This window comes from Aedes aegypti, chromosome 3 (genome assembly GCF_002204515.2).
Source record: "Aedes aegypti strain LVP_AGWG chromosome 3, AaegL5.0 Primary Assembly, whole genome shotgun sequence".
In the NCBI taxonomy this organism is placed as follows: domain Eukaryota; kingdom Metazoa; phylum Arthropoda; class Insecta; order Diptera; family Culicidae; genus Aedes; species Aedes aegypti.
The window spans coordinates 298504900-298519147 of NC_035109.1; the positions used below are offsets into that span (position 1 = coordinate 298504900).

Genomic DNA, 14248 nt, shown 5'->3' on the forward strand with positions numbered 1-14248 from the left:
TGTCACACTCCTTGGTTTAAACTCAAATTTTGGGACTATTTTGTTTTCCGTGTCCCTTCCGAAATGTCAGATAGGAACAACCCCATGATGTGTGTTAAAACTAAAAGCCCTGTGGTGTTTTTGTCGACTAAGCGAACGTCAAACATGATCAAAAGTGTCAAGGTTCATTTATGGACCCAACTTTTAAATTAAAGTTTAAATATGAGGTAACCATTATTTGAGCGAGAAAAATCGCTAAAGTAGTTTCAGTAACATGCTCTTTCGTGTCATTAAATAAAATAAAGATTTCATTAAACATTTTAGGACCCAATTTACCGCACCGAGTGCCTCCATAAGCGTCTGTAGCCTTCCTGCTGTCTCACGGAGGCAAGCCATTATTTTTTGGCCGGATCTGGCATCATGCCATCACAGGCGATCGACGTTGAATTGGTACAGACATAATAACGTTGTTTTTGTATCAAAAACCGCCAACCCCCCAAATTCACCAGAAATTCCGGCGTCCGGTGGAAAGATTTTGGGCTAAATGAAGGTCAAAGTTCGAAAATCGCCCAAGGTGTTTAAAAACAAGCTGGAATTGAAGAAAGCATGGATGAAAGTGACCAAAAAGGTTAGCTCCACGATTGCTCAAAATGTAATGATATTACAATTACATTAATGGCGTAATTAAATATTTTTTCGTTTTTGTGTATAGTTCTTAGTAAATTTTTCTTGTTATTTTAACTTTTGTTTCAAACAAATATATACGTACATCCCCTTTAATTTGAACGATACCTCATGCAAACCATCGGGGTTCATTTTTAATTTGAACATCTAGTCACCCTAGAAACGTGTTTTTGGTCACCTTTTTCACTGGTTTGTTTTGATTCTGCGTTCCGTTCCACAGCGTTCCATTTCACTTTACTCCGTTCCATGATCTAAATGACGTTTGAACCATTTTTAATCTGAACGATGTGCAAATAGCGGGGTACAAATTAAAAAGCGTTCAGATTAAATATGGTCTAACCAACGGGGGTACCCGGTACTGCTTCGCTTTAGAAAATGGGTTACCAACGTGTGAAGTTTAATTTTTGATCAACTTTGCCGCGTCGCAACTCGATTCTGTTAGCGTAGTAAGCGTTGCATTATAATTGAGCAAATAAATCATTCGTTGCTAGACTGTATACCTGTTCAGATGCTTTTACTCTCTATCAGGTTATCGGCCCAGTATAGCTGTTTGCAACTGGTAGCCTAGCAACCGGCTAAACAACCAGCCGAAAAGTGAAAATTTTTTCGCAAGAAGTCTTCAAGCAGTTCTGAAATATGTCCGTGAGAAGAACGGGAGACAGATTACCACCCATTCAAGACGGTGTTCCGGTTGGGAATGGAGAACGAACAAGCGATCCAGCTCAAGTCATCGGTTCCGGCGGCCAAAGGGAAGAAGCCCCCGGGGGAAACCAAGAAGCAAGAGCGTGTGATTTGCGGATTCCGTTCAGTAGCGCTTCCCATCAGTCCCTGGAGAAGCTGAAAGGTTGAGAGGACTACGCAGCGTGGGCATTCGGAATGCGGATGGTGATGATCAAGGAGGGAACTTGGCGTGCCGTAAATTCAGCGGACGATGTGCAGATCAGTGAGGACTTGTCGGACCGTGCTTTAGCGACGATTTGTCTCAGTATCGAGAGGTACAATTACAGCCTAGTCCAGAGCGCAAGAACGGCCAAAGAAGCTTGGCACAGTCTCCGAACGGCCTTCCAGGACAGCGGAAAGTATCGCAAGATTAGTCTGCTGCGGAAGCTAATGAGACTGGAACTCGAAGACTGTTCATCCGTTGAAGAATACGTAGACGAAATTTTGACCACAAGCCAGAAACTGCAGGAGATAGGATTTCCGCTTAACGACGAGTGGATGTCGTTGATCCTCATGATGGGGCTGCCGAAAAGATACGAACCGATGGTCATGGGAATGGACGCCTCAGGTATCAAGTGGACGGCAGATTGGGTGAAATCAAAAATTCTCCAGGACGTGACGATCGAGTCCAGCACCAGGGCTGGCGGTTCAAGCGGTGCGCTAGCAACACGTCCGAGACAAGCAAGCAAGAAGGATAAATCGGCCACGAGGTGTTTCAAGTGCGAGAAACTTGGACACTACGCTTCGGAATGTCCACAGAAAACGACGAATAAGAACGAGAAGAGTTCTCGTAAGAAGGCACTACTGGCGTGTAAGAAGCAGAACGGATCACTGGAAGAGTGGGTACTGGATTCTGGAGCTGGAGACCATATGTGCAAGGATGAAAGCATGCTAGTTGGCGCGAAGGTCGTATCGCAAACCATCTTTGTTGCAGATGCATCCGAGATACCGGTTGTCGCCACTGGAAACGTCGAGATTCACGCTGATGTCGATGGTGAGTGCTGTAGCCTAGATGTCTCTAAAGTCTTATGTGTTCCAGATCTCGCAGTAAATCTCCTTTCTGTGAGTCGCATTTGCAAGAAAGGTTATTGCGTCAGTTTTACCAAGGAATCATGCGTGGTCAAGCAAGAGTCAACGGGAGAAATCATCGCCATGGGTCGTGAAAAGGACGGCCTTTACCGGCTGAGCCAGGTTGGTCAAACGAGCGCGTGCGTGGCACGTCCAGCCTCCAATTTGGAAATCTGGCATCGGCGATTGGGTCATTTAAACATGGACAGCGTTAAACGACTACCTTCCATGGTGAGTGGTATGGAAGTTTCAAACGGGGCGATGTTGCCTTGTGTCCCATGTATCAAAGCGAAGCATCAGAGGTTACCGTTCAAATCCGGTAGCAAAAGAGCGAGTGACATTCTCGAAGTGGTCCATTCGGATGTGTGTGGTGCGATGGAGAAACCGTCAATCGGCGGCAACAAGTATTTTGTCACTTTCATCGATGATGCGAGCAGGATGACGTTCATCTATTTCCTGAAATCGAAGAAAGATGTGTTTAAAGCGTTTTTGGAGTTCAAGGCTTATTCCGAAACCCAGACCGGAAAGAAGTTGAAGTGCATGCGCACTGACAATGGTGGAGAATATGTCGGTAAGCATTTCGAGGAGTTTCTCAAGACACACGGAATTCGTCACGAGACAACAGTGCCTCACAATCCGGAGCAAAATGGGTTGGCTGAACGCATGAACCGGACGATTCAGGAGCGAGCAAGATGTTTGTTGTTCGACAGTAAGTTGGACAAGCGATTTTGGGCAGAAGCGGCATCGACAGCGGTATATCTAATCAACCGATCGCCAACAAAGGGCATCTTAGTCACCCCATTCGAGAAGTTTACGGGAAGGAAACCGGATTTATCGAAACTGCGAGTCTTCGGAGCAAGAGCAATGGCGTACGTTCCAAAAGTCAAGCGTGCGAAGTGGGACCCCAAGTCGGTACCGTGCATTTTGATCGGCTACTCGGAGTGTTCCAAGGCCTATCGTATGTACGACACGAAGAAAAATCAAGTTTTTGAAAGTCGAGACGTTGTGATACTGGACGAGCGACCGGTACAGGAGTTACCGGAGACGGACAATGCGGATTTGACTATCGAACCTATGGTTTTTACGGAAGTTCATCAGCAAGAGATCGTAGATGGCGAGCGCCGGGTGAATGTGATCGACGATCAACACGTGGTCGTCAACTCCAGCGAGGATTCCGACAGTGCAGAAAGGGATAGCAAAAATTCGACGGCGGATAGTGCGCTAGAAGAGCCACTGGATTCGCAGCAATCGCTTGCGCTCCCCTCGCAATTTACTCAGAATTCTACGATGAGGCGCAGTGAGAGGGAGCGCAGATTTCCAGGCAAGTATGCTGATTTTAAGGTAACATACAGTGTCCTGCCTCAGAAATTTGCAAATCCACAGAATCAACACAGCCAAGTAGGACGTGATCCGCAGTTCGAGAGATTGACCAGCACTGCGCTCCCGTCACACTCGAAGGAAGTAACTGTTGAATTGCAACACGAAACTGGGCATAGTGACTGGGAGCGCCCAGTCCAAGGCAAGTTGTCTAGTATCATCGATAGCGGCAACCATCTTTCGCCGGAATGTATTTCACAGGTAATCCAGGATCCTGGTACGGTGCAGGAAGCACTGAATCGCGAGGACCATGACCAATGGATTGCGGCAATGCAGTCAGAGTACGAAGCATTGCGATCTAACGAGACATGGTGTCTTGTGGATCTTCCAAAGGGACGGAAAGCGTTGAAGAACAAGTGGGTCTTCAAGATCAAACACGGTACGGATGGTTCTATCGAGCGTTACAAGGCAAGACTTGTAATCAAAGGATTCTCGCAAGTGAAAGGAGTGGATTACAGTGAAACATATTCTCCTGTTGTCCGCTACGCTACAGTTCGACATCTCCTTGCGCTGGCCGCGCAACTGGATCTTCTCGTCTACCAAATGGACGCTGTGACAGCATTTCTCCAAGGCGATTTGGACGACGAGGAAATATATATGGAACAGCCTGAGGGATTCCGAGACGAAGCTGCTCCAAGGAAGGTCTGCAGACTAAAAAAAGCTCTGTACGGACTCAAGCAGGCAAGCAGGGTTTGGAACATCAAGCTGGACCACAAACTCAAGCAAATAGGACTGAAGCGTTCAAAGTACGACACGTGCGTGTACTACAAGGTGACCGATGGTAAGCTCATTATCGTGGCGGTCTATGTCGACGATTTTCTACTGTTATCCAACGACCAAGGGTTGGTCGACGATGTGAAGCGACAGTTAAGCGAAGAGTTTCATATGAAGGATCTAGGTCTAGCCAAGCAAATTCTGGGACTGCTAGTCACCAGGACCGACGGCGCCATCTCTATCGATCAGGAACGGTACATAGATGAGTTGTTAGAAAAATACAATCTGAGCGACTGCAATCCTGTATCAACACCGCTGGACGCAAATCAGCGACTATTGAAAACGATGAGCCCACGAAATGAGGGGGAAAGAGAAAAGATGAAGGCTATTCCATTCCGTGAGCTGATTGGAGGACTTCAGTTCATCGCACAGTGCACAAGACCAGACATCAGCCATGCAGTAAGCGTAGTCAGCTCGTTTTGCAGTGATCCTGGGATTCCACACTGGACAGCGGCTAAACGAATTTTGCGTTACCTCAAAGGGGCCAAGCAGTGCAAGCTTACGTACAGGAGGAATGCGGATCCGGCATTTTCTGGATACAGTGACGCTGATTGGGCGAACGATCCAGAGACCAGACGATCAGTCAGTGGGTATGTATTTCTACAGTGTGGTGGAGCGGTTTCTTGGAGTTCCAGAAGGCAAGCCACTGTCGCTCTATCGACCACAGAAGCAGAATACATGGCACTTTCGATGGTCACTCAAGAGGCTGTCTGGTGGAGAGGATTCATCCGTGAGCTATACGACATCAACGAGTCTCTGGTCATCAAATGCGACAATAAAAGTTCAATCTGTCTGGCTGAAAAGGAAATGGGCTATTCAGCAAGGACGAAACACATCGATGTGAGGCATCATTTCGTTCGTGAGCAAGTAGAGGCGAAAGCGATCAAGCTGGAACATGTGGCTTCCAATCTTCAAGCGGCAGACATCCTCACAAAGGCGTTATCTGGACCAAAGCTACAAGAAGACCGGAAGTTATTGGGTGTTGTACAAATACCCGCTTAAGGGGGGATGTTAGCGTAGTAAGCGTTGCATTATAATTGAGCAAATAAATCATTCGTTGCTAGACTGTATACCTGTTCAGATGCTTTTACTCTCTATCAGATTCTCAATAGGGTCCTAAAGTCCTGTGCCAATTTTAGTGCCAAACGCTTAAGATTAGGCCAATAACACATGTTTACTCAATTTTCTAATGTTTTCCGTTGGTTTGAGCCCAAAAAACATTTTTTTTAGATTTTGTCACACCCCTTGGCTTAAACTTAAATTTTGGGTGTATTTTGTTTTCCGTGTCTCTTCCGAAATGTCAGATAGGAACAACCCTAGTATTAAAACTAAAACCCCTTTGGTGTTTTTGTCGCCTAAGCGAACGTCAAACATGATCTTAACTGTCAAGGTTCATTTATGGACCCAATTTTTAAATTAAAGTTTAAACATGATATCTCGATTACTTTTTCAAATCGACGTAAGTAACTTCCATACGGTTTTGAGAAAATTGATTCAGAAGAATCACAACCTGTCTTCTAAAACTGTTTTAAAATGAATCACCTTTTTGACATTTTTTCGCCGTGTACATTGCTTAAATTTTGCATACAATAAGCTCGCATTCAAAAACTAGGGAGATCCTGTTATTTCCCACAAACATTTTATTACAAAATGATAAGCCGATTTATTCAATTACTTTCGACGTTTTTCTACCAGTGTAAAATCGACTCAAGTAATGTTTTGTTTCGATTCGTGGTTAAGTCACTTTGTCTCTCCATACAGCGGAGCGGCGAAAGTAGTGGTTAGGTAGCAAAAGTTGAAAATCTTACTTTCGTCGTTTTGTAAATCCGGAAAGTAAACGTTCTAAAAGTGAAAAATCGAGTTGGTTTAGAGCAAAATGTGTAGAATTTCGTCTGCGAAACACGTAGAATCGATAAAGCAAGTTTATATACTTTTTTGACTTGAGTCTGTTTGAATAAGTTTTCGAGATATAGCCATTATTTGAGCGGGAAAGTTGCTAAAGTAGATACAGTAAGATGCTTTTTCGTGTTATTGAATAAAAACAAGATTTAATTAAAAATTTTAGGACCCAATTGAGATTAATAGTGCGCATAATGCACACTGAAGCGGAATAACTCGCGACGCGGCGAAGTTGGTCAAAAATCGAACTTCGCACGTCCCGGTCAACTAGTCAGTGATTTTCGATAGCGATCAATATCGATTCGTTTTGAATCGATGGCGATCGCCAACGCTGGATAAAGATCTTTAAAGAAATCGAAAGACTGGTTGATCGGGGTTGGTTCATACATTTTTAGTCGCGAAGCAGCATTTAGTATTTCAAATAGTTCATGTGGCAAAATTTGATATTAGGTATCTCAAATGCACAAGTAAAATAACTCCAAAGACTCACTACATAAGCATGGTAAAATATATAAACAAAAAATGCATGACAAAATATAATAATACGGAGATTATTTTTAAAATTCTGCAATGATTAAATGAGGAAAATGTTTGAAATACAATAAAACGTATTCTAACGTATTAGTCCCGCTGTAAGATAGGTGCCCATCGCTCTTGTTCTCAACAGACCCATTCACAAATTTCAGAACGCTGAACGGGGTGGATGCATCCAACTATAACTATAGTTTTTTTTTAGAGACACTACACGTTAATGCTTCCAGTGGGCTATTTGCCCTATGAAGGAAGCACCACACTAGACAACGGACTAGCATGCAACGCCCAATGGCACAGTCGAAAAACATCCCTCTCAAAAAGTTTTTCGGCCTGAGGCGGGAATCGAACCCACACTCCTTAGCACGATGGGGCTAAATGCCTCGGTGACACTAACCGCACGGCTACGAAGCCCACTAGTTAGGGTTCATTTGCAAAATGGCCATTTTTGACACCAACCTACCCCCTTGTAACGTATTTTGGAAGAACATTCTAAATATATTATCACCACCGGACCTGTTGTCTCTTGAGAAAAGGGTACCATAGTGAACTACCCAGTTACTAGAGAAGGTCGGGTTTTACATTTTCCAAACCCGAACCCGACCCGTACCCGACTTATTTTATTCCTTCAAACCCGGACCCGATCCGAACCCGAGACAAAAATTGAAAAACAAACCCGGACCCGACGCGAACCCGGAAATTTTTCGCTGTTCAAACCCGAACCCGACCCGAAACCCGAAAAAGTTTTCTAAGAAAAACCCGAGTAGAACCCGGGTTCGAAAAAAATATAAATTCATCGTTTCTGATGCATTTGGAAGCTTTCAGGTTGTTACACTGTTCACAATTCTCACCAAACCCGACCTAAACCCGTCTCAAACCCGACTTTTTTTAAGCCCGAACCCGACCCGTACCCGATAATTTTGTAGCCTTCAAACCTGACCCGAACCCGAACCCGAAAAATTTCAAATTTTCAAACCCGTACCCGACCCGAACCCGTCGGGTTCGGGTCGGGTTTCGGGTTTGAAAACCCGAGACCCGACCATCTCTACCAGTTACCTCCTACAACATCTGCGAAGAGGACGAATGGACAGGACACTTTCCTTCGTTGTGCCAGCCCATACAACAGCTTCCGGGAAAAGTATACTGATATACGGGGCACAATGCTGGAATCGATTGGCAGTAGCAACCAGAAGATCCCCTACGATAACATCCTTTAAAGCTGCTCTGGACGCTGAGCATACTCGACAGTGACCAAGTTACTTGTTAGAAATTAAGATGTGATTCTTTGATTAGCTGTCCGCTGTTAATTTTTCTTATTTGTATCTCCACTTCCTTGACTTGAATAATGGTTGTTACCAGTAAGTTTACGTGATGTTAACAATAAAATAACAATTACAATTACCAGCTTAACCGGTAAAACCAAAAAGACGCCCACCCGGATAAAAATACAATACAAAAATTATATAAGAAATAACGTACCATTCAAAACATTTGAAATACAATACAGTATATTGTAAAATGACAATACAATTACAGTACAATATTTTGTTTAGAACAGTTCACTGTATGGTATATAAGATTTTTCCAGTATAATGTATAGGTTGTTAAGTATTGTAACAATAAATAGATATTTTCTCATACATACATTTTGAAAATACAATACGATATATTGTTCATGTATTGTCTCGAACAGCAATCTGTGTATTGTTGTACTATACAAATACAATTCAAGGAACAGTATTTCAATTGTTAGTGAAAAGTATTGAATTTGTATTTTGTAAGGATTGTCTCCGGATATTCGTGTCAACATGAGCAAAAGAATTTTAACTCGTATAGTATGAAGATATTCATCATGCTTGCATTCGTCGTCACAGCTAATGTCAAGTGACCCCTACAAAACTACTTATTTTCACTTTTTGAATATTTGCACCCAACATTTCTTGCTTTCTGAACTTGTTTTGTTTACTTCTTTCAGAAAAATGCAACAGTTGTTTTACGTGAAAATAGGAATTTGACCAAAACTGTAAGGTATAAAACCAATAAAAAACAATGCAGTGATCTGTTACAATATATTATCTTGTTTTTGAATTGTATATTCAAACAAGAATAATGTTGCTTCGACATTCAATTACAATACGCTGTATTGTATCCAATACGTTATATTGTACATTAATGGTTTATTCGTTTTTATCCGGGTGTCCACACGATGTTACGCCTCATACAAAATTTGTAAAATAATCATATAAAAAGCGTTACGAAGGGGTGGGTGTCTAAAATGGTCATTTTCAGCGTTATGAAATAAATGAATGAGCCCTTAAATATTTTGACGATTTGGATTGAGGGTATTTTGACAATTTGACGAGTGTAATTTTAGCGTTAATGTTGTGATAGTTTCGATATAATTTTTAGTACATCACACCCCTTTCTCGCCATGGAAAGTACGCAGCCATAAAACAAAAACGTCAAACTGTTGTCCATCATCATCATCATCGAACGCGAAAAATGCACCAACCGAACCGCACCGGACTTTGATGTCTCTCCGTTCGTCCACTTGTCAGTTTTTCACTCGCATCATCACCATCGCGCTGTTTGTCGTAAGGTGATTTTCGGTAAATTCCTAGATTCAAGCATTCCGCTTCGTAATTGATTGTGATTCAAAGTGACTGGACGGCAGTTTGGGTACAAAAGCGCGTTCGATTTGGGACGGAAGTTCAGTGCTCGATTGGGAATTTGGCCGTTTTGCATCCACGGTCCTGTCGTCGCCGCGAAGAAAAGAAAAGGCGTTCACGTCATTGGATTTGATCCAGCGAAGAGCAAGTGCGTTTGTGTGTGTGTCGACTCAGTGGAAAAGGGTGGACCTCTGGGACAGGTTATTTTTCTACGCCAAGAAGTCGAGGAATTACGGATAACCTCCCACGGTTGTGTTTTATTTCTCTGTGAGTTGACGGAATTGCGAAGGACCGATCGACGATTCGCTGATTGGCTATTGACTCCAAGATTGTATCGGTAAGTGAGAATATTTATTTTTCTATCATTGTTTAGGTCAAAGTACAATATGGTACAATCCGATACGCCTTAAAGTTAGGGTGTACTGGCTAACAGTGGACCTAAAGTTACTGTACTGTAATAATTGAGTAATTATTAATGATAATGCTTTTGTAATACACTAATGAATCCAAAACTTTTATCTACACTGCATTGTTTTTTTTTCAAATATCATTTAAACTTCAAATCAATAGGGATTGCACAAAAATCTTGTACTCTTTCCCTCCTTTTGTAAACAACAAGGCCGCAGTAAATGTCGAAATCCAATAGAAAACCAAAACAGTAACGGTATTGGCCGTTTTTCAGCTAGTATAATGATATTTGGGAATAAACTGTATTGTTTGAAGCACATTCAGAAAACCACACTACTTGTTTCGTATTTTTAACCCTCTAGTACCCAATTTTTTATGTTCGATTTTTAGTTATCTAAAATCATTCTAAACACGTTTTTAACAATGAATTATTTTTATTCGCAAATCTATGAGTTTTGTTTTTTAATATTTAATTTTTCTATTCTTGAACATCCCTTTTACTTTTTGTCTTAAAGCCTCTTATAGTTACTGATTTTTGGCAATAATAACAATTCAAGTTTTTACGGTACTTTTAAAAATATTAAATTTTCATTATTTTTCTGGAAATATTTTTATTTTCCGTTTAACTAACGGAAAAACATGTTTGAAATTATTTTAATACCACCAAGCTCTTCTTCTCTGATAAGTTGATAGTAGAAAAATATAAAAGGTACGATTTCATATTACACGTTGAATGAAATGTAGGTTATATAAGAATACAATTTTTCAAACAATTTTCAAAAATACGAAAAAGTTTCAAAAGTCATAAAAAACTTTTCTTATATGTGTGTTTAAGCCAAAAATAAAACCATTTTGATTTCCGAGCTACGAAAAAATACACAAAATTTAAAAGTGTACCCCGTCTAAAGGTGGGGTTAGGTATTAGAGGGTTAATTATTGCTATTTTTATATTATTACGCAACTTAATCCACGTCACATTTTCTGTTTCATATCATCCGATAAAACTGTCGCATAACTCATGATCGCACCAAAAGCCATTAGTAGCACATTGTTTTCAAGCCAATGAATGTCCCAAGATAAAAACTATCACCATTGGTAGATAGAAGAGGATTTTCTCTTCATCGTAGCGTTGTTTATTAACATGTAAATCTATTCGTTTGCTCAGTATACCTAGCTACCCCCTTGGTTACCAATGGCTTTTAGGGCGAGATCATATACAATATATGGAATATATAACATATTATGGAATGTGCTTATCTGGCATCTCCTTTACCGTTATTGTAGTACCAGCACGTCAACTGCCCTTCTATTGAGTCGATTGGTCCTGCATAACGTGACAGTAAATTTCTAGACCCTTTCCTGGATCCGCCTGAACAGTTACCGCCTACGAATGCTCCCGTTTTTGTTGCGCTCTGTATGGCGGTTTTCTAAACCTTCTAGGGTGCCGGTACCAATGGTTGTAATGTACCAGTAGATTGGACTATGGAATAAAACGTACATTTCTAGATAAAAACGACATGTGCTATTTTTGGTGGATAGATCGCCTCTAGTTTAGTCGATTTGCCAAATTTCTGCTTTTTATTTTATCAAAAAGTCATATAAATGAATAAGTTTACACAAAAAAATTGCTCCCTTGCACCAATAGTTGCCGTCGTGTTCCAGTAGTGGATCAACGAATGGAAGCAGTTTTTAAAATGGATGTATAAAAATGAAGAAAAGTCTTAGAGACGATCTTTATGCTTCATTCGAAAGATATTAGTTGCTATTCCGAGGGAAAAATGTTAAACCTTTTTAAAAATTTACCATTTTGTTTAAAATTTCTTGTATTATTACCGAACGTCTACTACTGGATCACTAGCGCAACTACTGGAACACGTGTACCAAAAGTGGCTCAAGCGATTTTATGTTAAAAAAAATAGTTTTATCACTCTTTTTATATTTTTCTCATATTACTTACTTAAAATCTTTCTGTTGACGCCAAAAGATCTCTGTTAAAGCTCCTAATTATTTTGTTATGATATTTTATAGCTTAGGTAGTCCACTAATGAAACCGGCACCCTATACGGTTTTCAATTGCTTTCGATGGTGTCATAACTGAAGTTGTGGAAAACATGAACAATTTAATAAACCATTCAAACAACCAGGACCGATTCACAAATTTCATAACGCTCATGGAGATGGGTGGGTGTCCTTAAGATATTAAATACAATATTTAAAAAATACTAATACAAAATGCGTTACGAAGGGGTGGGTTGGTGTCAAATGAACGTAGGTTCAGACTATAGCCGATATCAGATAATGTGGGGCTCTGCAAAACAATCATTCTCTCACTTTCGCGCTGCCGTGAATTTAGTAACCAACAAGGCCAGTAAACGTCAAAATAGCATACAACATCAAAACAATGCATAGCCCAATAGGCTATATTGATGTCAAACGTCATACTTCTTATTTCCAGTGAAAGCTAGATGCAAGGTTGCCGATATTAAGAGAGCCTATATTACGGTATATCAGCTATAGTCTGAACGTAGCGAAAAATTACCATTTTTGGCGTTATGGAATTTGTGAATAAACCCCTACATAATTTAAACAAATCTCGCGTAATTTAAAAAAAGGTCTAAGCAACAAACTAGAAAAAATGAGATGCGTGCAAATGATAACATTTTCAGCAATGAGTGATATATAAAACACTCATCCACATTAGAATCCATTGATTGTACTAAAATGAAAATTATAAAAACGTCCAATGTTCAATTCTAAGAAGTTAGCTTTTGAACTGTTATGTAGAAGGTTTGATTTTCGAAAGCCCCAATACGTCCAAAGTACTTTCGTAAATCAAACCTTCTATATAATAATTCATGGTAATAATGGTTGGTAAATGGCTGGGCATGGCGTACCATTGGTACCTCGCGTACCTGAAGGAATAAAATAGACCCCTCTGTGCGGTCCTTAGCCTCTTGCCCAGCAACTCCTATCCCTACCTCCTCGCGGTACTGGCCGGGGTACGAGTAACCTCAGGGAAGATCGGGTAACCAACCCCCGGTGGGAACTTTGGTCGTATGCTGACAGGGAAGGGGGGTTTGCTTTTGCTTTTGCTTCTGCAAACCTGGAGCGTCTGTACTCCATATTAGGAGCGGCTCACAACAGCGTCTGTTCCCCATGTCAGGGGCGGCTGATCATCGTCCGAGTGCCAGAGAAGGACTCTAAGCTAAACTGCGCACTATGGCCCTCCGAACATTTAGGGGGAATGGTCCTCCGGAAATCTAGGGGGTTGGTGTCAGGCCCTGCAAGCCAACCGTAAAAACACATCAGCACAGGAACGTCAACGAGAGAATACGGACCGGAACAATCGGCAAAGACCACAGCGACGAAAATGGACTAGCGATTGGAAACTCGGTACGTGGAACTGCAAATCTCTCAACTTCATCGGAAGCACACGCATACTCTCCGATGTACTGAAGATCCGCGGTTTCGACATCGTAGCGCTGCAGGAGGTGTGCTGGACAGGTTCGATGGTGCGAACGTTTAGAGGTAATCATACCATCTACCAGAGCTGCGGCAACACACGTGAGCTGGGAACAGCTTTTATAGTGATGGGTGATATGCAAAGGCGCGTGATCGGGTGGTGGCCGATCAATGAACGAATGTGCAAGTTAAGAATCAAAGGCCGATTCTTTAACTTCAGCATAATCAACGTGCATAGCCCACACTCCGGAAGCACTGATGATGACAAGGACGCATTTTACGCGCAGCTCGAACGCGAGTACGACCGCTGCCCAAGCCACGACGTTAAGATCATCATAGGAGATTTGAACGCTCAGGTTGGCCAGGAGGAGGAGTTCAGACCGACGATTGGAAAGTTCAGCGCCCACCGGCTGACGAACGAGAACGGCCTACGACTGATAGATTTTGCCGCCTCCAAGAACATGGCCATTCGCAGCACCTACTTCCAGCACAGCCTCCCGTATCGATTCACCTGGAGATCACCACTGCAGACGGAATCACAAATCGACCACGTTTTGATCGATGGACGGCACTTCTCCGATATTACCGACGTCAGAACCTATCGTTGCGCTAACATTGACTTTGATCACTATCTAGTGATGGTGAAACTGCGCCCAAAACTATCCGTTACCAACAAT

The 14248-nt window shown here is 41.9% G+C and overlaps 1 protein-coding gene across 1 annotated transcript in view; it reads left to right on the forward strand.

The window, feature by feature from the left end:
* Window positions 1-9560: 9560 nt before the first annotated feature.
* LOC5568690 (ADP-ribosylation factor 1) overlaps window positions 9561-14248 on the forward strand; it is a 59196-nt gene continuing 54508 nt past the window's right edge. Inside the window, exon 1 of the mRNA XM_021851932.1 lies at window positions 9561-10038. The gene's annotated coding sequence lies outside the window, so the exon portion shown is untranslated. The remainder of the gene's footprint in view (window positions 10039-14248) is intronic.